Source organism: Zingiber officinale, chromosome 2B, assembly GCF_018446385.1.
Source record: "Zingiber officinale cultivar Zhangliang chromosome 2B, Zo_v1.1, whole genome shotgun sequence".
Taxonomy (NCBI): Eukaryota; Viridiplantae; Streptophyta; class Magnoliopsida; order Zingiberales; family Zingiberaceae; genus Zingiber; species Zingiber officinale.
In genome coordinates, this window is record NC_055989.1 from 87,269,912 (window position 1) to 87,297,690 (window position 27,779).

At 36.2% G+C, this 27,779-nt stretch overlaps 1 pseudogene; it reads right to left on the reverse strand.

Annotated features, from left to right (window-relative positions):
- Nucleotides 1–219: 219 nt before the first annotated feature.
- On the reverse strand, nucleotides 220–26,850 carry LOC122048423 (annotated as a pseudogene).
- Nucleotides 26,851–27,779: the final 929 nt, after the last annotated feature.

The following is a 27,779-nucleotide window of genomic DNA, read 5'->3' on the forward strand; positions in this document are numbered from 1 at the left end:
GAGTGGTGTTCAATGTCCAACACAGTTCGTGTGGCTTCTTTTATGGTGAGTTCCTCTGCATAGTGCTGTCTACAGACTAAAGAGCAGTCCGGTGCACGAAGCTCCCGTTCCCGTCATGTGAGGTCCTGGGGAAGGATCCATTGTACGCAGTCTTACCCTACTTTTTGCAAAAGGTTATTTTCAATATTCAAACCCGTGATCTTTTTGTAATAGTGTTGTCTATAGACTGATGTAAATATCAGCGCCGCCTATAAGTTCAGTTTGTTTTTCGCTTGTTTTCCTTCGAGTAAAGAATGCGCGCTGACCGCACAACTCACACCTTGCTGTAAGCTTGGTGACTGAATCAGCTAGCGGAATGATATCAAGCACTGAACCAAATCTCCGTCTGTCAAAGACATGGTTTGATGAGACAACAAAACTTAACTAGATGAGATGCTGAGTGCAAGTATACCCTGTAACATGTTGCGGACAGACCAACCAGCTCAGAATCATAATATCTAAACTATGAACTTCACTCGATGATGCTTCTTAAATGTGGTTCTCTAAAAAGACAGTCTAATTGGCAGGGATTTGTATAATTTACCCAACGTAGTCACCATCCGAGCCAGCAACAATAACTGTTTTCCTATCACGGTCAGCAGCGTTGGGACAAAAATCATAAAGATCCTCAGAGAATTGGGCTTCATCAATCCCTATCACATCAACCTGCCAGCGTATATGTTAAATATTAGCAAAACCAATTCAAGATGTGAGCCACATACATGAACTACAGCAAAATGTACAACAATTTATTGAAATGTTTAATTAGTTAACCAAAATATGATCCCTGTTAAAATTTTGGGATCATAATTATAATTATAATTATAAATATTTAATATTATCAATTAAATAAGTCATTATTTAATGTGATCAAATTTATAATTAAAAAAATATGACTTAAGGGTTTAATTGTTATAAATAAATTAATATGGATACCATGTGTAATTTCTAATTTGTTGAGGGGTCAAATTAGAAATAGGCAGACTTATGTTTCTATAAATAAGGGTTATGGTCCCAGTTTACAGATGATATTTTTATTTTATTTCTTCATCGACAAAACTCTCTGGATACTAAGGAAGATCTACAAATTGAAGATCTTGCCCAAAATCGATTGCATACTATGGATTCTGGTACGTTTTCGTAATTTTATCTATTCTGTTTACAATTTCTTAAGAATTGATTAGAATGCATAAGTTTTATGTTGAGATTTTTCAACTTAATTTTACATCATTTGGTATCAGAGCCTTCTATTCTAAATTCTTAAGGAAAATTTTTATTTTGGGTACAAAATTTTATGTTTTATGCAATCTCGGTTTTGGTTCATGATATATCATGTTGTGATTTTATTCATTGTGATTTTCGGCACTGTTCTATGTCACAATCGGCACTGCATCGTAAATTCCACCGGGGAAGTCATGGGAGGTTGCTTGCAACCGGTTTCTTAGGCCACTGATGACCAGCTTCACGCTGGAGGTTGTTTTCCGGGTTAGAATAAAGTGTTACAGTTGGTCGGAGATGTGCCTGTGGCCGGCTAGTTGGCTGTGGCCGCCTCTCGCTATTTCGTGACCGACGTCCGGCGCTGGAAAGGATTGCCGACTGCTTCGGTATCCTGTCGATTGACTGTCGAAGTCGGTAACTATGGTTGTGACAGTTCATGCGGTGTGGAGACGTGTGGCGAAGCTGGCAAAGAAACAGTTCGTTTCTTTGTAAATGATTTGAGAAAAAAACCATGTACATGGCGTGATGGCCACGTACGTACGTGGAGTGAGGCCACATTTAGGAAGGAATTGTTTTTTTTTTTTTTTTTGCCAACTTTTGATATTTTTGAATTTTGAAAAAAAAATAATGGTGCATGCTTTCACTGTGGAATTAAAATATTACACATCAGTAATATAATTTCTCCCATTAAATGATAATCCATTAAATTTATTATTTAAATTAAATAATCAATTTATTTTATAATATTAATTTAATTGGATTATATACGTTTTATTAATATATATTATTTTAAATTAAATTAAATTTGAATTATATGTCACCAAAGTGACCTCTATTATTTGAATTTAATTTTATTTGAAATATTAAGATATTATTGAGGTATTAAGTAAAGTGTAAATATATATATTTATGTGAGTATTAATCGGCCCAAAGGAAGATTTATACTTAACAAATTGTACATTTACTTGTGATAATATACACGTAACAATTATCAGGTTTTATTTGTTATGTTTCATGCATATAATAAATCGATCCAAAGATAGGTTTATTATTTGTCATGCATTATTGTTACTGTTTGATTATTAAAACAAGAGTACCACTTGCAAATAATATTACCGTCCAAAGACTTGATGTTGTTGTTGCACTAGGTATCTTTAGATGAGATTTATCATTTATTTTAATTGATTCAAAATGAGCATGTTATTTATGTTATAATTCTTGTGTTCTCTTTTCAGCAAGTGTTGCTACTATTTCTGCTAACTTAAGTTCAGTGTCGATCCTTAATGATACAAATTTTAAGGATTGGAAGGAGAACATTTTAATTGTTCTTGGCTGCATGGATCTGGATCTTGCGCTTAGGACAGAGCAACTCATTGCTCCTATAGATACTAGTTCCTCTGAACTGAGGGTTAAATATGAGAAGTGGGATCGCTCTAACCGCATGAGTCTATGATCATCAAGCGCGGCATACCTGAGGCTTTTAAGGGCGCGATGTCTAATAGTGTCACCAAAGCTAAGGAATATCTTGATGAGATTGAAAAGCGCTTTGCCAAAAGCGATAAGGCGGAAACAAGCACAATTCTGAAGAGCTTGATTTCCATGAAGTATAGGCAAGGGAAATATTCGAGAATATATCATGGAAATGCCCCACCTTGCATCGAAGTTGAAGGCACTTAATCTTGAATTGTCGGATGGACATGCTTGTGCATTTAGTACTTATTTCTCTTCCGAACCAGTTTAGTCAGTTCCAAATCAATTATAACTGTCAAAGGGAGAAATGGACTCTTAGTGAGCTCATTTCATATTGTGTTCAAGAGGAAGAGAGGTTGAAGCAAATCAAGGCTGAAAGTGCCTATTTGGCAAGCACCCCTAAAGATAAGGGCAATAAAAGAAAGAATGAGGCTACTAAAGGTCCTTATGTGAAGAAACAAAAGTAGGATACTGACAAGAAAAGTTGTTTCTTCTGTAACAAGCCTAATCATGTCAAGAAAGATTGTCCTGAGTACCATGCATGGCGTGCGAAAAAAGGGTTGCCTGAGCTACCGAAAGCCAACTGATACTGAAAGATGCATTTATGTGAGTGATGACAAGTCGGTTGAGGTGGAAGCAATAGGCCATTTTAGATTGTTGTTAAGCACTGGTTACTATTTAGACTTGATAGATACTTTTGTTGTACCGTCATTTAGATGGAATTTGGTTTCTGTTTCTCATTTGGACAAATTAGGTTATTGTTGTTCGTTTGGAAACGGTCAGTTCAATTTATCTATTAATTCTACTGTTGTTGGAACCGATTCACTTATAATTTATGACAATCTATATATGTTTGATATAAATGCTTCTTATATTGAAACCTTGAATGTGGAATCACGTGGTACTAAACGTAAATTTAATAATGAAAACTCAGGTGCCTTATGACACAAATGTTTAGGACATATCTCTAGAAATAAAGTTGAATGATTTGTATCAAATGGAATTTTACACTCCATTGATTTTTCAAACCTAAATGTTTGTATTGAATGCATTAAGGGCAAATAGACCAAAAGAAAGAAAGAGGGTGCATATAGAGCTATAGAAGTATTGAAATTGATACATATAGATGTTTGTGGACCTTTTCCAACACCTTCTTGGCATGGTCAACAATATTTTGTATCATTCATTGATGATTATTCTCGATATGCATATCTATTTCTTATTTATGAGAAGACTCAAACATTAGACGTTTTCAAAACATTTAAAGTTGAAGTTGAGAACCACCTAAACAAAAGAATTAAGAAAGTCAGATTTGATCGTGGTGGTGAATACTACGGTAGATATGACGGTTCAGGTGAGCAACGCCCAAGACGTTTTGCTCAATACCTAGAGGAGTGTGGAATCGTCCCACGGTACACCATGTCAAGCTCACCAAACATGAATGGTGTAGCTGAACGATGTAATCAAACTCTTAAAGAAATGGTAAGGAGTATAATAACCTTACCAATGTCACTCTGGGGAGAAGCTTTAAAGACAGCAGCTTACATTCTAAATTGAGTACCCACTAAAGCAACTACTAAAACACCTTTTGAGCTTTGGACAAGGCGAAAGCCAAGTCTCAAACATTTTCATATTTGGGGATGTCCAACTGAAGCTAGACCGTATAGGCCACATGAAAAAAAAACTGGACTCCAGAACTATAAGTAGCTACTTTATTAGATATTCTGAGCGATCACAGGGCTATAAGTTTTATGATCCCAAAGTAAAGACCATCTTTGAGACGGGAACTGCAACGTTCTTTGAGGATATTGAGTTTGGGGGGAAAAAAATAAAGTAATGGATCTTGTTTTTGAGGAGAAATGTATTCCCACTACTCTTCAAGAGGAAATGGTTTATATTCCTATGATTGCTTCTAATAATGATCAGGATTTTATTCCTATCAGTTATCAAGATGCAATACAAGTACAACAAGACATTGTTAATCAACTCCCAGAAGAACAAACTCAACAACCTCAAGAACCAGTGTATGTAGAACAAGTGCCTTTACGAAGGTCCACTAGAGAAAGGAGGAGTGCTATTTCGGATGATTACATAGTGCTACTTCAAGAACATGAGGAAAATGATGGTATGGCGCAGGATGATCCTATCAACTTTCGTCAAGCCATGCAAGATTCAAATTCTCAAAAGTTGATTAAGGCAATGAATGAGGAGTATAAGTCAATGCAAGACAATAATGTTTGGGAACTTGTCCTATTACCAGAAGGTGTGAAACCCGTTGGTTGTAAGTGGATTTTTAAAACCAAACGGGATTCAAATGGTAATGTGGACAGGTATAACACGCCTTGTAGCTAAAGGCTATACTCAGAAATATGATATTGACTTTAAAGAGACCTTTTCTCCAATTTCAATGAAGGACTCTTTAAGGACAATCATGTCACTTGTCGCACACTTCGATATGGAACTCCATCAGATGGATGTCAAGATAGCTTTTCTCAATGGAGATATTGAGAAAATAATCTATATGGTGCAATCAGAATACTTTGTACTAGGAGATCCAAAGAGTATGGTTTGCAAACTTAAGAAGTCCATCTATGGGTTAAAACAAGCATCTCGTTAATGGTACCACAAATTTCATCAAATAATAATCTCATTTGGTTTTGAGGTAAATATGGTAGATGATTGTGTGTATCATAAGTTCAGTGGGAGTAAGCATATCTTCCTGATTCTATATGTTGATGACATTTTGCTTGCCACAAACGATATAGGTATGTTGAACGATACCAAGAGATTTCTATCTAGATATTTTGAAATGAAAGATCTTGGTAACGCATCTTTTGTATTAGGAATCCAAATACACCGAGATCGTTCTCGAGGTATTCTTGGATTATCGCAAAAGAACTATATCGATAAGGTACTTAAAAGATTTGACATGCAAGATTGCAAACCAAGTAATACCCCAGTCGCTAAAGGAGACAAGTTTAGTCTTAAACAATGCCCTAAAGGAAGCCTCAAGACTCAAGAAATACAAAAGATTCCCTATGCTTCAGTTGTAGGAAGTCTTATGTATGCTCAAGTTTGTACACGTCTAGATATTGCGTACATTGTTGGAGTGTTGGGCAGATATTTAAGCAACCCAGGAATGGATCATTGGAAAGCAGTAAAGAGGGTAATGAGATATTTAAAGAGAACTAGTGATTACATGCTCACATATAAGAGGTCAGATACTCTTGAGATCATGGGATATTCTGACTCTGATTTTGCGGGATGCCAAGATAGCATGAGATCCACTTCAGGTTATGTTTTTCTGTTGGCCGGCGGAGTTATCTCTTGGAGAAGTGCCAAACAGGCATTAACAGCTTCTTCCACCATGGCAGCAGAGTTTATAGCATGTTATTGTTGGTTGCTACTCGGAAAACCTAGAGGTTCCACTGTACAAAAATTTTGTACAAAGGTCTGAACCTTTTCCTAGCTACCATGTGTTCTTTTAAATTAAATTTTGGATCGCCTGCGGAACTTAACACGTTTGATCCAAAACTTAATCTATTTGTTCTTTTAGGTTTTGACTTGGATCTCCTGCGGAACTTAACACGTTCGACCCAAATCACCTTAAGTTATTAATTCCATTAAATATTAATTTCCATAATTGGTTCCCAGTACTGACGTGGCGAGGCACACGGCCTTCTTGGATATGGGAGCAACCACCACCGACTAGACAAAACATTTTATAGAAATCTAATATTTAATTTCCTAAAATAACTTTAGGTTAACCGAAGAGAACAATCAAATCACAAGGAAAAGAAAAAACACAAGAACACATCGAAAAACATATTCGAAATTCTAGAACGTAAGCCTCTTGTATTTGGTATTATTTCCATAAATAACTAGTATGATGCGGAAAGAAAAATTACTAGTTATACCTTGTAGAAAAACCTCTTGATCTTCTACCGTATTCCTCTTCTAACCTCGGACGTTGTGTGGGCAACGATCTTCCGAGATGAGAAACCACCAACCACCTTCTTCTCCTCCTATCTAGGTTCGGCCAATAAAGAAGCTTTACCAAGGAAGAAAATCAAAACACCAACCTGTTGGTGCAACATCCCTCAGGTCAAGGTTGACCTGGTTGACCAAGCTGAGTCTTGGTTTGAGTTTAGATGTTTGACAATAAGATATTGATTGAAGAAGAGTCAAGTAGGTCAAGGGAGTGACCGGATACTTGACTGGGAAGTCCTAGTGAGTAAAGCTAGGCAGATGGAAAGTCCTAGTGAGTGAAGCTAGGCAGATGGAAAGTCCTAGTGAGTGAAGCTAGGCAGATGGAAAGTCCTAGTGGCAGATGGAAAGTCCTAGTGAGTGAAGCTAGGCAGATGGAAAACCCTAGTGAGTGAAACTAGGTGAAAGTCCTGGTGAGTGAAGCCAGGCAAGGGAAAATTCAGATGGATCAAGGATGATCGGACATCTGGTGTTGGGAAGTCCAAGTAGGTCAAAGGATTGACTGGATACTTGGCATGAGGAAATCCAGATGGGTCAAGGTTGACCAGACATCTGGTGGAAGTCCAAGTAGGTCAAGGGAGTGACCGGATACTTGGCACGACTAGAAAAGTCCAAGTGGGTCAAAGGGATTGACCAGACACTTGGTGGGAAGTCCTGGCAGGTCAAGGGAGTGATCAGATGCTAGACATGATGTACCAACAGGTCAAGGATGACCGGATGTCGGTTTGGGAGTCTTGGAACTTGGTTTTGGGCAAAAACCAAGTGCTGGATCGATCAGGGGATCGATCAGTGGATCGATCCAGGATTCATCGAGCGTTCCAGCGAACAGAAAGCCTCTGGATCGATCCGTGGATCGATCCAGATATCCCAATCGATCAGTGGATCGATTGGGACGCGGCTGCTTCGCGCGATAAGCGCTGGATCGATCCGTGGATCGATCCAGGTGTTTTTCCAGAGCAAAGAGGCGCTCTGGATCGATCCGTGAATCGATCCAAAGCCTCCCCGATCGATTGAGAACATTTGAATCGATCGGGTTCCGACCGTTGGCGTCGATTTAAGCTGCAGGCGTGCGATGGCTGCGACATCTCTTCTCCGATTCACTCCAGATCTTTCGCCAACTTCTCCACAGCGCTCTCAAAGATCAGATCGCCAGTTCTTGAAGGATCTTGGAAGCTTTCCAAGTCAAGAGGCGGATCAAAGGCAAGAAGAGAAGCTAGGGTTAGGGTTTTCTGTACTCATTGTAAGCTTTGCGCTTGTATCTTGTTTCCCTTTCCTTTCTTCTTGTACTGAGAGTCTTGTAGGGCTTCTCCGCCCTCGGTAGTTACCGAAAAGGAGTGTTTTCATAGTGGAGAGTGCGTGCGTGGTGTGGATCCTTGGATTAGTCACCTCTTGTGAGGTGGATACCAAGTAAACCAACCTTGTTAGCGTTGTGTGTTTGTTTCTGTTATTTTCCGCTGCATATCCTTGAAGAAACAAGCCACGCCGAGCGATGAGCACGCGACGAGCTATTCACCCCCCCTCTAGCTACTTTTGGTCCTAACAAGTGGTATCAGAGCAAGGCCGCTCTTCACCGGAATCATCGCCGGAAGGGTCAAGCATAACAAGAAAAGCTAGAGGGTGAAGAAGTTGGAGCAAATTCTTCAAGTTCAATACTTTATCAAGCTCAACTTCAAGATGCAATTCCAAGATGGACTTGGATTTGACACAAGGGTGGCTCCACCATACACTTCTACGAGTTTCGATTCTTGGAAATCAAGAATCGAAAATTTTCTTATGATGGAGATAGAGCAATGGTTTGCTCTAATGGAAGGCTTCAAGGCTCCAAGAAATTCAAAGGGCAAAGTTCTAAAGAAAAGCAAATGGAGCCCGGAGCAAGTCCAAAGGTACGAGGCAAATGACAAAGTGACCAAGCTTTTGGTCAATTTATTGCCAAGCACCATCCTTTGCAAAATTGGAGAGTTTGAAGATGCAAAGGAGCTATGGAGAAAATTGGCCAAGCTTCATGAAGAGATCCCCTCCACTGTACAAGATCATGAAGAATCCAGAGAGGGTGACTCTTTGGAGCAAGACCAAGAGGAGGACTCCGAGGTTGAGAGATGCTCAACCTCTGAAGAAGAGGAAATCCAAGAAGCTTCATCCTCAAGGGAATGCAACGAAGGGAACAAGGAGGGAGTATACTCCTTGTTTCATGTTCAAGATGATGAAGCCTCCACCTCTAGGATTGAGGGGGAGCAATCCTTGGTGGCGGATCAAGAAGAAGGAGAAGCTTCTACATCCGGTCAAGTGAAGAAGAAGAAGATGGTGCCACCTCCGAAATTCAAGAAATAGCAAATGGAGGAGCAAGTGCCATCCCTACACAAGAAGGTATAAATGTTTCAATTAAAATAAAAATCATATAATATGTTTTGAGTGTAGGAAAGTGGGCACTACAAGAGCAAGTGTCCCAACTTGGCCAAGAAGAAGGGTCAAGTGACGAAAAAGGGCAAGGAGAAGGAGACCATTCCCGGAACAAAGAAGAGCAAGGAGCATATCATATGCTTCTCTTGCAATCAAAAGGGGCATTACCGGAGTCGATGCCTCAAGGGGAAGAAGATGGTCAAGGCTCAAGGAGGCATTAGTCAAGGGGGAGCCTCCAAGGTAAAGAAGAATGTAACATTTATTGAGCCTACTCCTTTACATTATGGTAAAAAGCATGATAGTTCTAATTTTTATCATTTTAATGCAATTTACCATAAGAATAGGAAGCATGAGGGCTTTAAGGAAAAACATGTGGCCCTACATGCCAAAACTACTACACCTAAGGCTAGGAATGTAGGTAAAAGTCTAGGCAAGAACTCTAAGGATTGTAGCTACAAGCCTAGAAACAAAAATGCTCATGAACTTAATGGAAAAACAAAAACTAAGGACTTAGTGATGGAAAATCAAGTCTTGAGGTCAAGACTTGATAAAATGGAAAAGACCCTAAAAAGGATGGAAAATATCCTATTAGGGCAAAAAGAGCATAACCTAGGTTTAGGGGTACAAAAGCCATCCAATGGCCATAGAGGGTTGGGATACAAACCGAAGGCTAAGAAGGATGTGCCAAGTTATCATAGGATTCCGTATAGCTATGGAACAAACCCTAAGTCTAGAGGTCAAGTCAAAGATACAAGGGAAGATATCCCTAGAAGTATTTTTGCAACCAAAGTGACTAAGACTTCTAAGAAGTCTAAGAAAGTCACTAACAAGGTCACAAGGGAGGCTATCCCTAGAGTTGACCTAGAAAATGTGACCAAGGCTTCTAAGAAGCCCAACAAGGTCACTAGGAAGGTATCTAGGGAAGTTATCCCTAGTGAGTACCTAGAGCATCCAAGGAGCACCAATAGGTGTTAGGTTCCTAGGAGCATCTTCTCTATCCCATAGATGGGTTGGAGAGTGTCAACTCCGATTAGAAGGGTAGTTAACCCAACTTTAAGGAAATTGACACTCAAGGAGCATTTTCAAGGTTTTTGTTAACCTTTGAAAATGAAATGGAATTATTATTTACTCCTTGAAAGAGTAAAATGTGCCTAATGGTGAAAGAATTGATTTTAATCTTAAATGGCACATATTGGGAAATTCATAAGAACTACCAAGTTGGGATTTTGGTATGTTCTTAGGAAATTTAAGGCAATCCGGGCCTTAATTTAAAAGTGCTACTCTTGTGAAAAATGAAATATGCCAACATTTGAGGATATGTTTAATTTCAACTGGCATAAATTAATCAAGGGAATTAGAAATGCCAATTTAGGCTTTGGCATTTTCATGAAGCACTTTAGGGCAATCTAGGTTTAAGTTGTAAGTTTAGCTAAGTTTTTAAGGATACTTAGATAGTTGATCTAGGTATATTTTATTTATGTTAAATCTTGCCATGATTGTTTGCCCATCATATGCCATGACATCATGTTTATTTTTGCATTCATGTTTTATTATGCAAAATCCAAAAATACCATGTCATGACTTTCATACATCATGTAGTTATAGGAATCTTTCTTTTGAAAGTTATTTTATTTTGATGTATGCCCTAACATTATCATGCATTAGTTTAATTCCTTGTAATTAAGGACAAATGGCATTTTACCAACACTTATTAACAAGTGACATCCTAGGTGGATGTCTAATATCTTTAAAATGTCTAGATAGATATGCATGATCCCTAGATTAGGGCAAAACCAAAATCTACATCTCACAAAGATCTATAAGATGACTTGTATGTGTTTCAGTGTACGTTAGATATAAGTGAGATGTTAGGATGATGAACAAAACTCAAGATGTTGATTTAGTGCATTCTTTTGAGTTTTAAGTTCATCAAAACACATAGTTATGTGTTTCCCATAATTGGGAAAGCTAATGTACAAGTCATGTGCATTAAGCCCAAGGAACATGGTGGGATATTGGTTTTTAAAATGTTTTTAAAATAAGTTTGGAAAACCTTGGTGAAGGTTATCTTTTGATAGTAATCACCATTGAATAGTTAGACACAAACTTGAAGAAAACACTAAAGTTTTTGTAAGTTCTCAAGTTTGTGTCAATCTTTGAAAATATGATGTATTTTCATAGAAAGCTATTTTTCCATGATTAAGTATGCCTTAAATAATGTCTACACGAAATTTCATGATTTTTGGATTTTTGTAGAATTTTCTAGGGGTTTCTGAAGTTGACTGAAATGGAATTTCAGCAACTATCAGAGCTCCGATCGATCCGTGGATCGATTGGAGTGTCTGAATCGATCCGTGGATCGATTTAGAAGGCAAGTCTCCCACGAGCAGAAGCTCGCTGGATCGATCAGCCGATCGATCCAGGGAGTCTGAATCGATCAGTGGATCGATTCAGAAAGGTTCAATCGATTGGATCCCAACTCCAATCGATCCAAGTTGCTGATTTTGGCTGGGAAGGCCTGATTTCAGCATCTTTGAACCCCTTTGAGTCTAGGTAACCATTCCAAACCCCTAAAATACATTTGTATACATACAAAGGGTGTTTTCATGTGAAAACAAGGATGGATTGGTTAAGGAAGGCTTCATTGAAGTTTAGGTTGAGGTTTGTTTCAAATTTTGAGTATTTGAACCTCAAAACTTCTAAATTTGGGTTTCCTAAAGGTTTAGGGATTCCAAGTCATTGTTGGTGCAATGACAGAAGTTACCACCATGTCTTTAGGGGGAGGGACTCTTTAAAGACATGAAAAATTATTTTTCATGAACCTTGGAAGGTGGTTAACCTTCTGTAAAGAAAATGCTCATGTATGAGCTTTTGAACTTGAAATGGGGAGTGGATATCCTCATTATATCAAGTGGGAACTCACGTGGTTAGAAAATGCTCAAGGTTGAGTATTTGTCTACATTGAGGGAGAAGTTAGGGATAAATGAAGGGTATGGGACCTTCATTATCATGTTGATCACAACGAGTGATGTTGTGAACAACGATGAGCAACTCTTCAGGGGGAGAGTCGTCAACAAATGGATTTGTTGATGTGTACCCAAAATTAGGGCATGGGTTGATGTGTGCCCAAACATGGGTTGATGTGTGCCCAAAGATGGGTTGATGTGTGCCAATAGGGGGAGAATGAAAGGACCTGTGAATGGGTGTAAGTTAGGCTTTCATTACCTAGAGGGAGTTTGCCCTCTTAGGGGGAGAATGAAGAGTCTAACTTATGTGTTCATTACCTAGTGGCATGAAGAATGAGGCTATGGGATTAGCTTAACTTACATGTGGTATTGTAAGTGTTATTGTGGTATTGTCAAACATCAAAAAGGGGGAGATTGTTGGTGCAACATCCCTCAGGTCAAGGTTGACCCGGTTGACCAAGCTGAGTCTTGGTTTGAGTTTAGATGTTTGACAATAAGATATTGATTGAAGAAGAGTCAAGTAGGTCAAGGGAGTGACCGGATACTTGACTGGGAAGTCCTAGTGAGTGAAGCTAGGCAGATGGAAAGTCCTAGTGAGTGAAGCTAGGCAGATGAAAGTCCTAGTGAGTGAAGCTAGGCAGATGGAAAGTCCTAGTGAGTGAAGCTAGGCAGATGGAAAACCCTAGTGAGTGAAACTAGGTGAAAGTCCTGGTGAGTGAAGCCAGGCAAGGGAAAATTCAGATGGATCAAGGATGATCGGACATCTGGTGTTGGGAAGTCCAAGCAGGTCAAAGGATTGACTGGATACTTGGCATGAGGAAATCCAGATGGGTCAAGGTTGACCAGACATCTGGTGGAAGTCCAAGTAGGTCAAGGGAGTGACCGGATACTTGGCACGACTAGAAAAGTCCAAGTGGGTCAAAGGGATTGACCAGACACTTGGTGGGAAGTCCTGGCAGGTCAAGGGAGTGATCAGATGCTAGACATGATGTACCAACAGGTCAAGGATGACCGGATGTTGGTTTGGGAGTCTTGGAACTTAGTTTTGGGCAAAAACCAAGTGCTGGATCGATCAGGGGATCGATCCAGGAGCTGGATCGATCCAGGCTTTTCCCAGCGAACAGAAAGCCTCTGGATCGATCCGTGGATCGATCCAGATATCCCAATCGATCAGTGGATCGATTGGGACGCGGCTGCTTCGCGCGATAAGCGCTGGATCGATCCGTGGATCGATCCAGGTGTTTTTCCAGAGCAAAGAGGCGCTCTGGATCGATCCGTGAATCGATCCAAAGCCTCCCCGATCGATTGGGAACATTTGAATCGATCGGGTTCCGACCGTTGGCGTCGATTTAAGCTGCAGGCGTGCGATGGCTGCGACATCTCTTCTCCGATTCACTCCAGATCTTTCGCCAACTTCTCCACAGCGCTCTCAAAGATCAGATCGCCAGTTCTTGAAGGATCTTGGAAGCTTTCCAAGTCAAGAGGCGGATCAAAGGCAAGAAGAGAAGCTAGGGTTAGGGTTTTCTGTACTCATTGTAAGCTTTGCGCTTGTATCTTGTTTCCCTTTCCTTTCTTCTTGTACTGAGAGTCTTGTAGGGCTTCTCCGCCCTCGGTAGTTACCGAAAAGGAGTGTTTTCATAGTGGAGGGTGCGTGCGTGGTGTGGATCCTTGGATTAGTCACCTCTTGTGAGGTGGATACCAAGTAAACCAACCTTGTTAGCGTTGTGTGTTTGTTTCTGTTATTTTCCGCTGCATATCCTTGAAGAAACAAGCCACGCCGAGCGATGAGCACGCGACGAGCTATTCACCCCCCCTCTAGCTACTTTTGGTCCTAACACAACCAAGCTCCAAGAGATGCTAGCTTCCTTTCCTTCTTCTTCTTCTTCTCCAAGTAGTATCCGGCCACCACAAGAGCTCCAAGGAAAGAGAGGGGTTCAGCCACCACAAGAGGAAGAGAGGGAAAGGATGGCCGGCCACACCAAGGAACAAAAGAGGGAGAGAAAATAATAGAGGTTGTGTCTCATGAAGGCACCCTCACCCCTTCTTTTATATTCCTTGGCCTAGGCAAATTAGGAAATTTAATTACAATAAAATTTCCTCAATTTCCTTGACATGATTTAATTGAGAAAAATAAAATAAAATTTCCCCAATTGAAATCTTATGGCCGGCCACATCAATGAAATCAAATTGGACAAGTTTCAATCAACAATTAAAACTTCCTAATTTGTTTCCGGAAATTTTAAAATTAAAAATTTCTCTTCAAAAATATCTTCATGGTTGATAAAAGGAAATTTCTATAATTTTAATTTTACAACATGTGAATAATTTTTAGAGAGAAATAAAATATCTTACCAATCTACAAATAAGGAAAGAGATCTAATATCTTTCTTTAATCTTTTGTAGATCTTTTATAAGAGAGATATTTTAATTTAAATTCTCTTTAATAAATTATTTCTTCCACATAATAAAAATTAAAATTAAAATTCTTTTTTAATTTAATTTGGCCGGCCCCCACTAGCATGGGTTCAAGCTAGGGCCGGCCACCCAATTTTATACCTAGGCCGACCCTAGCTTGGTTCCCAAGCTAGCTTGGCCGGCCCCCTTTGGGTGGGTATAGAAGGTGGGTATAGGTGGGTATAGTACTCTATAAATAAGAGGCTACGATAGGGACCGAGAGGAGGAATTGGTTTTGGTCTCCCGATAAAATTAAGCATCCCGTGTTCGCCCCGAACACACAACTTAATTTTATCAATAATAATTCATTCCACTAGAGAACTATTATTGAACTACCGCACCAATCCCAAATTACATTTTTGGGCTCCTTCTTATTATGAGCGTGTTAGTCTCCCTGTGTTTAAGATATCGAATGTCCACTAATTAAGTGAGTTACTGACAACTCATTTAATTAATATCTAAGTCCAAGAGTAGTACCACTCAACCTTATCGTCATGTCGGACTAAGTCCACCTGCAGGGTTTAACATGACAATCCTTATGAGCTCCTCTTGGGGACATTATCAACCTAGTATCTCTAGGACACAGTTTCCTTCTATAATCAATAACACACACTATAAGTGATATCATTTCCCAACTTATCGGGCTTATTGATTCATCGAACTAAATCTCACCCATTGATAAATTAAAGAAATAAATATCAAATATATATGCTTGTTATTATATTAGGATTAAGAGCACACACTTCCATAATAACTGAGGTTTTTGTTCCTTTATAAAGTCAGTATAAAAGAAACTACCTCAAATGGTCCTACTCAATACACTCTAAGTGTACTAGTGTAATTATACAGTCAAGATAAACTGATACCTAATTACACTACGACCTTCTAATGATTTGATCCTTTCCATTTTGGTCGTGAGCTACTGTTTATAATTTATAAGGTACTGATAACATTATCTTCTGCATGTGACACCACATGCTGTGTTATCTACAATATAAATTAATTGAACAACTACAAACAAATGTAGATAATTTGACCAAATGTGATTCTTTATTCAAAACAAATGTTTACAAAAGCTTAGGCTTTCAGTATACACTCCAACAGTTATGAGGTATCTAATCATGGAATATGGCTGAAAAATTTTGTCACTGGGCTGCGTATTTTGGGAAGGGTTGAAAGACCACTGAAGTTATTTTGTGACAATCGATCAGCTGTATTGTATTCTAACAACAATAGGAGCTCGACAAAATCGAAGCACATCGATATCAAGTTCCTTGTTGTGAAAGAAAGAGTACAAAGTGGACAGATTTTGATAGAACACATAAACACAAACTCCATGATAGCATATCCTTTTACAAAGAGTTTACCACCCAATGTCTTCTATGAGCATACCACTCATATGAGTGTTATTCAGTTTGGTGAAATCTAGATCTAGTGAGAGTTTGTACTATACATGTTTTCTATATATGTTTGGTTATGTTGATGAAACATATATATTTGGAGATTATCTGATCAGATATAAAGTTCAATGTTTACTTTATTACACTTTGTATAACTTAAGTTAAAGTTTTGATCTCACTTTGGTTAAAGAGGACTAGTTGAAAATTGACATGAATAGATCACCTTGCATGTAATTTTCATGCCACATATTCATAATTGATCTATATCATTTGATTATATTGATGTACGTGACCATTGATGATTTAGTTGTGAAAGATACAATGAAGACTACATTGATCCTATGTCTATATAATTAATGGACGAGATTGTTAAGGAAACCCTACAGCTATGATGACAAAAGTTATGAGCTCATTAAGGTTAACATTTATATGTTTACACATATGGTCCAGTGGGAGATTGTTAGAATTTTAGGACCATAATTGTAATTATAAATGTCTAATGTCATCAATTAAATAAGTCATTATTTAATATGATCAAATTTATGATTAAGGAATATGACTTAAGGGTTTAATTGTTATGAATAAATTAATGTGGATACCATGTGTAATTTCTAATTTGTTGAGGGGCCAAATTAGAAATAGGCAAACTTATGTTTCTATAAATAAGGGTTATGGTCCCAGTTTGCAGATTATGCTTTTGTTTTGTTTCCTCATCGACAAAACTCTCTGGATACTAAGGAAGATCTGCAAATTGAAGATCTTGCCCAAAATCGATTACATACTATGGATTCTGGTACGCTTCCGTAATTTTATCTATTCTGTTTACAATTTCTTATGAATTGAATAGAATGCATAAGTTTTATGTTGAGATTTCTCAACTTAATTTTACATTTATAAATTTACACATATGATCCAGTGGGAGATTATTAGAATTTTGGGACCATAATTGTAATTATAAATGTCTAATGTCATCAATTAAATAAGTCATTATTTAATGTTATCAAATTTATGATTAAGGAATATGACTTAAGGGTTTAATTGTTATGAATAAATTAATGTGGATATCATGTGCAATTTCTAATTTGTTGAGGGGCCTAATTAGAAATAGACAAACTTATGTTTCTATAAATAAGGGTTATGGTCCCAGTTTGCAGATGATGCTTTTGTTTTGTTTCCTCATCGACAAAATTCTCTGGATACTAAGGAAGATCTGCAAATTGAAGATCTTGCCCAAAATCGATTTGCATACTATAGATTCTGGTACACTTCCGTAATTTTATCAATTCTGTTTACAATTTCTTAAGAATTGAGAAAAATGAAGTTTATCACCTTATAAAACATAACCTAAAAATCAAAATAAGTATCATCCAAGATAAACCCCGATAAGCAATCTTACTTTTTACAATCCAACCAAATATGTATGCCTATAGAGGCGTAAGAGAGAAAATGGTTGGAATGAGAAATAATATGAAAAGCACACAGGTGAAAATTAGTTTAGTGTTAGTTACCTTATCATAGGCTTCTGCTCCTAGTCTTTCTCGGAACACAGAAAGCACTGGAATAGCCATGCACGACATTTTTGTACCATCATGAGTTACAATTACATCCAACCACATCTCCTATCTTTTTCAGATTTAATTAAGGCCACATTTCTGTTCATGAAGTTCCAGTTTTCATTAAACTTACTGGGCGTTTGGTTTTTTGTTAGGAATAGGAATCGGAATGGGAATCATTATATAGTGGAATGAGAATGGGTATGAGCATGGATATCACTCTTAAAAGCAATGTTTGGTTAGTTGTATATTTTTTATCAGATAAATCAAAATTTCCTTTTTTACCCTTAAAGAAAAATAAGAGAAAAAATTAGATGTGAGAAAAAGATAAATGTGAGAGAAAAATATCATGAAAGAGAATGATGAGAGAGAAAGGATGATGAGAGAAAAAGTGTGATAAGAAAGAATGAAGAGAGAGAAAGTGTGATGTGAAAGAATGAAGAGAGAGAAAGTGTGATGAGAGAAAATGAGACAAGAAAAGAAAACATTGAGTGTGATGGGAGAGATTGAGGAGAGAGAAAGTATGATGAGAGAGAAAGTGTGTTGAGGAAAAAAAAGAGGGAGTGTGACAAGAGAGATTGAGGAGAGAGAAAGTGTTATGAGAGCGAAAGTGTAATGAGAAAAAAAGAGAAAAGGGAGTGTGATGGGAGAGATTGAGGAGAGAGAAAGTATGATGAGAAAAAAATAAGGAAGAGAGTACGATGGAAGAGATTGAGGAGAGAGAAAGTATGATGAGAGAGAAAGTGTAATGAGAAAAAATGAGAGAGAAAGTGTGTGATAAAATGATGAGTGAGAAAATATGATGAGAGAGAACAAGGAGAGAGAAGTGATATGAAAGAAAAAATAAATAAATATATTTTGATATTTGATATTAAAGGAGAAAATTTTAGTTTTAGCTCAAGGGTATTTTTGGAATAAGGAAATATTTTGATTGATGAAAATAGGGTAATGGCTCATTGAAGGGGAGGTACATGGGAATGAGTTATTACCCACTTTCAAGGATTCATTCTCTTATTTGCATTCCTATTCCTATAATCCAAACATTAACAATGACAATCAATGATTCCCATTCCCATTCCCCACTCCTATTCCCCTAAACCAAACACCCCCTTAATTCAAAATGTACACATACAGTGATGATATAGTGTAGCTCTCCCAGTCCCTACACATGAGAACAAGAAAAGGGGAAAAAATAATTTTGAAAGACTGGATATTGTCTTCATTACCTAGAAGACTGGCAAATGTAATTTAGAGAGCTCAATTAGAGTGAGAGGAATCTAACCTTCCATTACTCTTCTCGGCTAGAACTCGACGGAGCAAAGCTGTTGTCTTTCCGGCGAACATCGGGCCGGTGATCACATGAATCTCGTCGCATGAAGGGGGCGACTGCACCGGTGAGTCGAAGTAGACGTTGGGGGACCTTGCAGCAACGCCTAAAGGAGAAGAGGGATAAGGAAGAGAAGGCGGGGAGGAGAAGGGTGGGTGGTTTGCAAGAGGGAGGAGGAGGGGAAAAGGAGGGGCTGATGGTTCTCGTAAAACCTAAGCCGCATGAATTCTAGACAATCAAAGTAGGAATTCGAATAGGAAAAACAAGAACATATGAGCATGGTTCTTCGTTTCATCGAGAACACGACATAAGGAAATAAATACTGTAATTACAAAGAACCTGAATGCAGCGGAATTGTCATGGTTCTTCGTGCATAGCTCGTCGATCCAACAATCCTGTGGAAGAAGAAGGAGGAGAAGAAGGTTGGCCTTCCGAAGGAGTTAGGGTTGATGGCGTCGAATTCTCTTCGTCAATGGGGAACGAAGAGACGTCTCAAGATTACCCTAATCCTCTGGGGACCAACCCATTATATAGTGCACATCTTTTATCAGTCCATCGATGATAATAGATGTGGGACTATAAATCCATATATACTAAACATCTATTATCAGCAAATAGATGATGATAGATGCGGGACTATAGGTTCTACACATATGAGATCCACATCCAATTACCCGAAACTCACTAGACATAAGTTAGATCACTTTAAAGGGTTCGGATTGTATTCACGTGTACAACTTACAAATAAGCCCACCAAATAGGGATAATTATATCCAACAGGGTCTTGGGAAGGAGGCGGTGGCATGGAGGAAGAGGAGTAGAGAAGTGGAGATGGAGGAGAGACCTCGTCATCATGGGTAGGGGTGTAATCGAGCCGAGCCGAACCGAACCGAACTCTTGAATGTTTGAGCTTGACTCATTTATAATCGAGCCAAGCTCGAGCTTTATTTAACGAATATATTCATGGCTCACGAGCTTATTTGAGCTTTTATCGAGCCTAAATGAGCTTAATAAGTATAAATTATAAATTTAAATATTCATTAAAAATTAAATTATATATTTAGAGAAAATTATAATATTTTTATTATAATTTATAATTTTATTCTAATAAATAAATTTAATATATTTGTCTATATTTTTCATAAGTAGAGTGTAAAATCTATAAATTTAATATCAAAACTATTATTTTTTTAATTTAAAAGTTGATTCATGAGCTTAAGAAACATGTTCACGAGCTAACGAGCCGAGTATTGCGAAGCTTGAGCTTGATTTGTTTATCTTAACGAGCCTCATTAAACGAGCTTAAACAAGTTTTTATCGAATCGAGCTTCGAATAGCTCACGAGCGGCTTGGTTCATTTACACCCTTAATCATAGGCATGGTGACGTCGAAAATGGAGCGGAAGAGGCGGAAAGTGAAGGGGATTTAGGGTTCATTCTTCATTTTTAACTAGAGAAAATACAAATTCACAAGGCACAGAATTAAATCCTCGTTACATGATTATTCCGCCTGACGACAAGCATTATAATTTTATAACTATTACAATTAATAGTTATGATTATATAATTACTATTATAATTATTATAATTAACAGTTATAATAGTGAAAGATAATTATATTCACATCAGATATTTTTTACCGTCTATTCTTGAATTATATAGAGAGATAAATTATGAGGTCAATTTATAGTCAATCATCAAATTGACTAGGGATATAAAAGATTTTTTTCTCTGAGTATATGCGTCGATGTACAATTAGCAACTATAATTCTATAATTACTGTACCTTAATAAATTAATATTGATCAACACAACATCAAAATTATTGATCGCAAGATACAATGGGAACTCTAGAGCAACATAATACATCAAAAGACAACAAGATTAAACACTTTTTTCCCACCTAAATCGGCACACTTAGCAGTTATGGTACCGTATATGGTACAACTGAATTATTACATAATTGTAGCAGTTATAATTCTATAACTGGTATAACATAAAAAAAAATTAAGACAAATTGTTCGAAGGCTTCGAAAATGAATTAAATGATATTTTTTGAATCTGAACCCTAGCCATTAAGGGTTCCACCCCATAACAAATTTTAGATATCTAAACTAGCTTCAATATGGTATATTGTGTGTCCTATGGTTCAATCTCAGTTAAAAATTATAACCACTTAAAGTTTAAGATTTATATTCATATTGTAGCGGCTATAATTTCGTAGCTGCTACAATTGAGATGTCACGCAGTTGTAGCAGTTATGATTTATTAATTGCTAACATGTGAATATTAAATCTTAAATTTTGAGAGATCATAACTTTTATCTCAGGATAAACCAAGGAGCGCACAATATATCATATAAAATCTCGTTCAAAGATCTTCAATTTGTTATATTGTGCATCCCGTAGTTTAATTTGAATTAAAAGTTATGATCTCTCAAAGTTATAATTTATAGTTGTAGCAGTTATGATTTTGTAGTTACTACATGTATATTGATAAACTTTGAGAGATCATAACTTTTATCTCAAATTGATCCAAAAAAAATACACAATATATCAAATTGAAGATCTCTAAATGAGTTTAGATTTGATATATTGTGTGTGTCTTGTGGTTTAACCCGAATTAAAAGTTATGATCTCTTAAAATTAAACTTGTAGTTGTAGCAACTACGGTTTCTTGAGTTGACAGACAGTTGTAGCAGCTACAGTTTCGTAAGTGTTACAACATGTATGCTGGGTAAATTTTAAGAGGTAATAACTTTTTGACTCAGGTTGAACCACATAACACACAAATATATTAAATCGAAGATTCGTGAGCGACCTTCGATTTGACATATTATGTGTTTTATGGTCCAACCTGAATCAAAAGTTACGACCTCTTAAATTTTAACTTGTAGTTGTAGTAGTTACGATTTCATAGCTGCTATAACTGAATTGTCACACAGTTATAGCAGCTACGATTTCATAACTGCTATAACATGTATGCTGGGTAAATTTAAGAGGTCATAATTTTAACTCGGATTGAACCACATGACCCATAATGTATTAAATCGAAGACCTTTGAACGAGCTTCGATTTGATATATTGTATGTTACGTGGTTCAACTCAAGTCAAAAGTTATTGCTTCTTAAAGTTTAGAATTTAACATTCACGTGTAGCGGTTACAGAATTGTAGCTGCCCTACAACTACGTGCTAGCTCAGTCGTAGTAGTTACGAAACCATAGCTGCTACAACATAAATGTTAAACTTTAAACTTTCAAAGGTCATAACTTTTGACTTGAGTTAAATCATAGGATGTACAATATATCAAATTGAAGTTTGTTCAAATATCTACAACCTATTATAGAATGAAACTCGTATCGATCAAATTTTAAACTAAAAAATATCATTTAAATCCTTTCAAAATCTATGAATAAGTTTTAATTTTTTTTCCATGTTATAGGAATTATAATATTACAACTATGTAATAGCTCAATTATAGCAAAGCGCAAATTTAGGATAAAAAATAGCAAAAATATAATAATGAAAATAAATTATTATTTTACAGTTTAAGATAATTGTACCACTTTACAAAAGAGTATTGTTATTTTGGTAATAAATCAATATAAGATGTGTTTTTGACGATTCGTTAAAACAAGGACGCCTTTTTTATTTTTTACTTATAAACTTTACATTATCATTAGAGTTGTAAATGAATCGACTGTTCGCGAACAAGTTTGATATTCGGCTTGGTAAAAACTTATTTATGTTCGTTTAATACACACAATATTAATTAAATAAACAAGCATAGATAACTCAATAAACTAAACAAACAAGCTTGAACACATGTTCAACTCATTAATATTCGTGAACAATGTTCATGAACAGCATTCATAAACAATGTTCACGAATCATGTTCATTAATAAAACACTTATTAACACACACAAAAATAAAAAAAACTTTTAAAATAAAGAAACAAGTTTGAATGATCAAACTTAATAATCAATCAATCAAATAAAAGTTTCAAACAATCAACAGTTTTTTATTGAACCATGTAGGTAAGTTTATGAAATTACCAAATCACGTAGGATAGTTTTAAAATTACCAAATCGTGTATCAATTTTCCTTTTTACACCTATCAGAATACTAATTGTTTTTTATCAGTCAAATCAATTTTACTCTATGCCAAAACATCAAAATTTTGAGTAAATTAGTCGACTGATTTATTTTTTTTTATTAAAGTTGATTTTAGGTAAAATCAGTTGATAGACCAAACCATCTCAGATTGATATAAAACTAGTTCCTAAGTGTCTAGCTACCTCTCTTGATTATATTCATGCCCTCAAACGTCGATTTGACTCAATATATTGAGAACAATAATTTTTTAAACATGAATATGTTTAAAAAAGTTTAATTCATATTTAAAAAATCATTCATCTCAATATATTGGGTCAAATTGGTATTTGAGGGTGTGGATATAATAAGGAGAGGTAAAGAAACATATAAAAACTAGTTTCATATCAATCCGAGGTCATTTGATCCATCAACCTGTTTTGCCCAAAATTAGTTGATGAACCAAACGACATTAGATTGACATGAAACTATATTCTATATGTTCAACTAGTTCTCTTGATTATATCTTTACCCTCAAACATTAATTTGACCTAATATATTGAGAGTAATAATTTTTTTTAATATGAATTAAATTTTTCAAACATATTTATATTCAAAAAATCACTGCTTTAAATATATTGAATCAAATATCATTGTTCTTAATATATTAAGTCAAATTACTGTTTGAGGGCATGGATATAATTAGGAGAGGTAGATGAACACATGTGAATTAATTTCATGTTAATCTGAGGTCATTTAGTCCATCAGTCGATTTTAGATAAAATCGACTGATAGACCAAATGATCTTGGATTTATATGAAATTAGTTTTTATGTGTTCGTTTACCTCTCTTGATTATATCAGTGCCCTCAAATACCAATTTAACCTAATATATTGAGAGCAATAATTTGTTGGCACTAATTAAAATTTTTAAATACATTTGTATTCAAAAAATTACTGCTCTCGATATATTCAGTCAAATTGTCATTTGATTAGAGACGTCAATTTGGGTTGGGTCTGTCGGATTAGCCCACCCCGCCAAACAATTTAAGTAGGTTGGGTTAGAATTTTATCAACCCAAGTCGCCGCAGGTTGACCCGCCTAAGCTCGTGACCTGCACCGATCAACCCGCGACCCACGTGGGTCAACCCACGATATACGTGTTGGAGTGTATACTGAGAGCCTAAGCTTTGTAAACATTCATTATGAATAAAGAATCACATTTGGTCTAATTATCTACATTTGTTTGTAGTTGTTCATTTAATTTATATTGTAGATAACATAGTATGTGGTGTCACATACAGAAGATGATGTTATCAGTACCTTATAAATTATAAACAGTAGCTCATGACCAGAATGGAAAGGAACAAACCATTAGAAAGTCGTAGTGTAATTAGGTATTAGTTTATCTTGACTATATAATTACACAAGTACACTCAGAGTGTATTGAGTAGGACCATTTGAGGTCGTTCCTTTTATACTGACTTTATAAAGGAACAAAGACCTCAGTTATTATGGAAGTGTGTGCTCTTAATCCTAATATAATAACAAGCACATATGTTTGATATTTATTTCTTTAATTTATCAATGGGTGAGATTTAGTTCGATGAATCAATAAACCCGATAAATTGGGAAATGGTATCACTCATAGTGTGTGTTGTTGATTATAGAAGGAAACTGTGTCCTAGTGATACTAGGTTGATAATGTCCTCAAGAGGAGCTCATAAAGATTGTCATGTTAAACCCTGCAGGTGGACTTAGTCCGACATGATAATAAGGTTGAGTGGTACTACTCTTGGACTTAGATATTAATTGAATGAGTTGTCAGTAACTCACTTAATTAGTGGACATTCGATATCTTAAACACAGGGAGACTAACACACTCATAATAAGAAGGAGCCCAAAAATGTAATTTGGGATTGGTGCGGTAGTTCAATGATAGTTCTCTAGTGGAATGAATTATCATTGATAAAGTTAAGTTGTGTGTTCGGGGCGAACATGGGATGCTTAATTTTATCGGGAGACCAAAACTAATTCCTCCTCTCGGTCCCTATCGTAGCCTCTTATTTATAGAGTACTATACCCACATATACCCACCTTCTATACCCATCTAAAGGGGGCCGGCCAAGCTAGCTTGGGAACCAAGCTAGGGCCGGGGTGGTCGGCCCTAGCTGAACCCAAGCTAGTAGGGCCGGCCATAATTAAATAAAAAGAAATTTAATTTTAGATTTTATTATTATGTGGAAGATATAATTTAAAGAGAATTAAAATTAAAATATCTCTCTTGTAAAAGATTTACAAAGATTAAAGAAAGAGATTAGATCTCTTTCCTTATTTGTAGATTGAGAGTTTTTATTTTCTCTTTAAATTATTCACATGTTAATAAAATTAAAATTATAGATATTTCCTTTTATTAACCATGAAGAGATTTTAAAGAGAAATTTTATTTTAAAATTTCCGGAAACAAATCAGGAAAGTTTTAATTGTTGATTAAAAACTTGTCCAATTTGCTTCCTCTTGATGTGGCCGGCCATTAGAGTTTATTTGGGAAATTTTATTTTATTTTTCTCAAATAAATCATGTCAAGGAAATTAAGGAAATTTTATTGTAATTAAATTTCCTAATTTGCCTAGGCCAAGGAATATAAAAGAAGGGGTGAGGGTGCCTTCACAAGACACAACCTCTATTGTTTTCTCTCCCTTTCTCCTTGGTGTTGTGGCCGGCCATTACCCTCTCCCTCTCTTGTGGTGGCCGAATACTTCTCTTGGAGTTCTTGTGGTGGCCGGATACTACTTGGAGAAGAAGAAGAAGGAGAGAAAGCTAGCATCTCTTGGAGCTTGGTTAGTATTTTGATTTTCTTCTTTGGTAAAGTTCTTCCTTTGTGGCCGAACCTTGCTTGGAGGAGAAGAAGGTGGTTGGTGGTTTCTCATCTCGGTAGATCGTTGCCCACACAACGTCCAAGATTAGAAGAGGAATACGGTAGAAGATCAAGAGGTTTTTCTACAAGGTATAACTAGTAATTTCTATTTCCGCATCATGCTAGTTATTTATGGAAATAATACCAAATACAAGAGGCTTACGTTCTAGAATTTCGAATATGTTTTTTCGAAGTTGTGTTCTTTTGTTTCTTTCTTTTCCTTGGGATTTGATTGTTCTCTTTGGTTAACCTAAAGTTATTTTAGGAAATTAAATATTAGCTTTCTATTAAAGGTTTTGTCTAGTCGGTGGTGGTTGCTCCCATATCCAAGAAGGCCATGTGCCTCGCCACGTCAGTACTGGGAACCTTTTATGGAAATTAATATTTAATGGAATTAATAACTTAAGGAGACTTGGGTCGAACGTGTTAAGTTCCGCAGGAGATCCAAGTCAAAACCTAAAAGAACAAATAGATTAAGTTTTGGATCAAACGTGTTAAGTTCCGCAGGCGATCCAAAATTTAATTTAAAAGAACACATGGTAGCTAGGAAAAGGTTCAGACCTTTGTACAAAATTTTTGTACAGTGGAACCTATAGGCTTTCCGAGTAGCAACCAACAATACGTGCATCAGCTCGCAAAGGCTTGAGTTGACCCACGGGTTGAAAAACACATATAAACCAAGTTTTATATTAATTTATTGTCTTTCTTTGTTATAATTTTGAAATAAAAATAGTATTTTTAATTAAACAAGAATACTCGTTTATATCCATTTACATTTAAAATAGTTATTTCTAAATACATTTGATTAATGAACATTTCCGAAGTAAAATGTTGAAAATATAAAATTTTTTATATATATTTTTTTAAAAAAATTGATATGCCCCTGGGTTGGCCCACCTAACCCGCAATTCACCTTGGATTAGGTTGGGTTGGGGATTTCCCAACCTGGTAAGATGATGGATTGGCCTGCCCAACCCCACCAAATGGCTTGTCCGCCACGGACCGACCTGCCCTTGCCACGGGTTGGCCCATTTGACAACACTACATTTGAAGGCATAGATTGATATAAAACTAGCTCATATGTGTTCGTCTACTTCTCTTGATTATATCAATGCTATCAAATATTAATTTGACTTAATATATTGAAAGTAGTGATTTTTTAATACATATACATTTGAAAAAATTTTAGACGTCGAAATTTTGAGCAAATCAGTCACTGATTTATTAATTTTTATTAAAGCCGATTTTAGGTAAAATCGGTTGATAGACCAAACGATCTTAAGAGTAGTGCTTTTTGAACACGAATGTGTTTAAAAAATTTAATTTATGTTTAAAAAATTACTGCTCTCAATATATTAGCTCAAATTGGTATTTAAGGGCATAAATATAATTAGGAGAAGTAGATAAACACATAAAAACTAGTTTGATGTCAATAGGTCATTTGGTCAATTAGCCAATTTTCCCAAAATAGATTGATGAACCATATAACATCAAATTGACATGTTCCTATATGTTTGTTTATCTCTCCTGATTATATTCATGTTCTCAAATGTCAATTTGATAATATATTGAAAGCAATAATTTTTTAAATATGAATATATTTGAAAATTTTAATTTGTATTCAAAAAAATCTTACTCTTAATATATTAGGTCAAATTGATGTTGAGAGCATGAATATCATCATGAGAGGTAGATGAACATGTCATTTAGTTCATAAGTCGGTTTTGATCGGACATGAAATAGTTCTTATGTGTTTGTCTTTTTTTCCAGATTATATCCATGCCCTCAAATACCAATTTAACCCAATATATTGAGAGTAATAATTTTTTAAATATAAATTGAATTTTTCAAACATTATCATTTTTAAAAAATCATTTCTCTCAATATATTAGTAAAATTGACATTTGGACAAAATCGGTTGATTAATTATGTGTTCGGCTACCTTTCCTAATTATATTCAT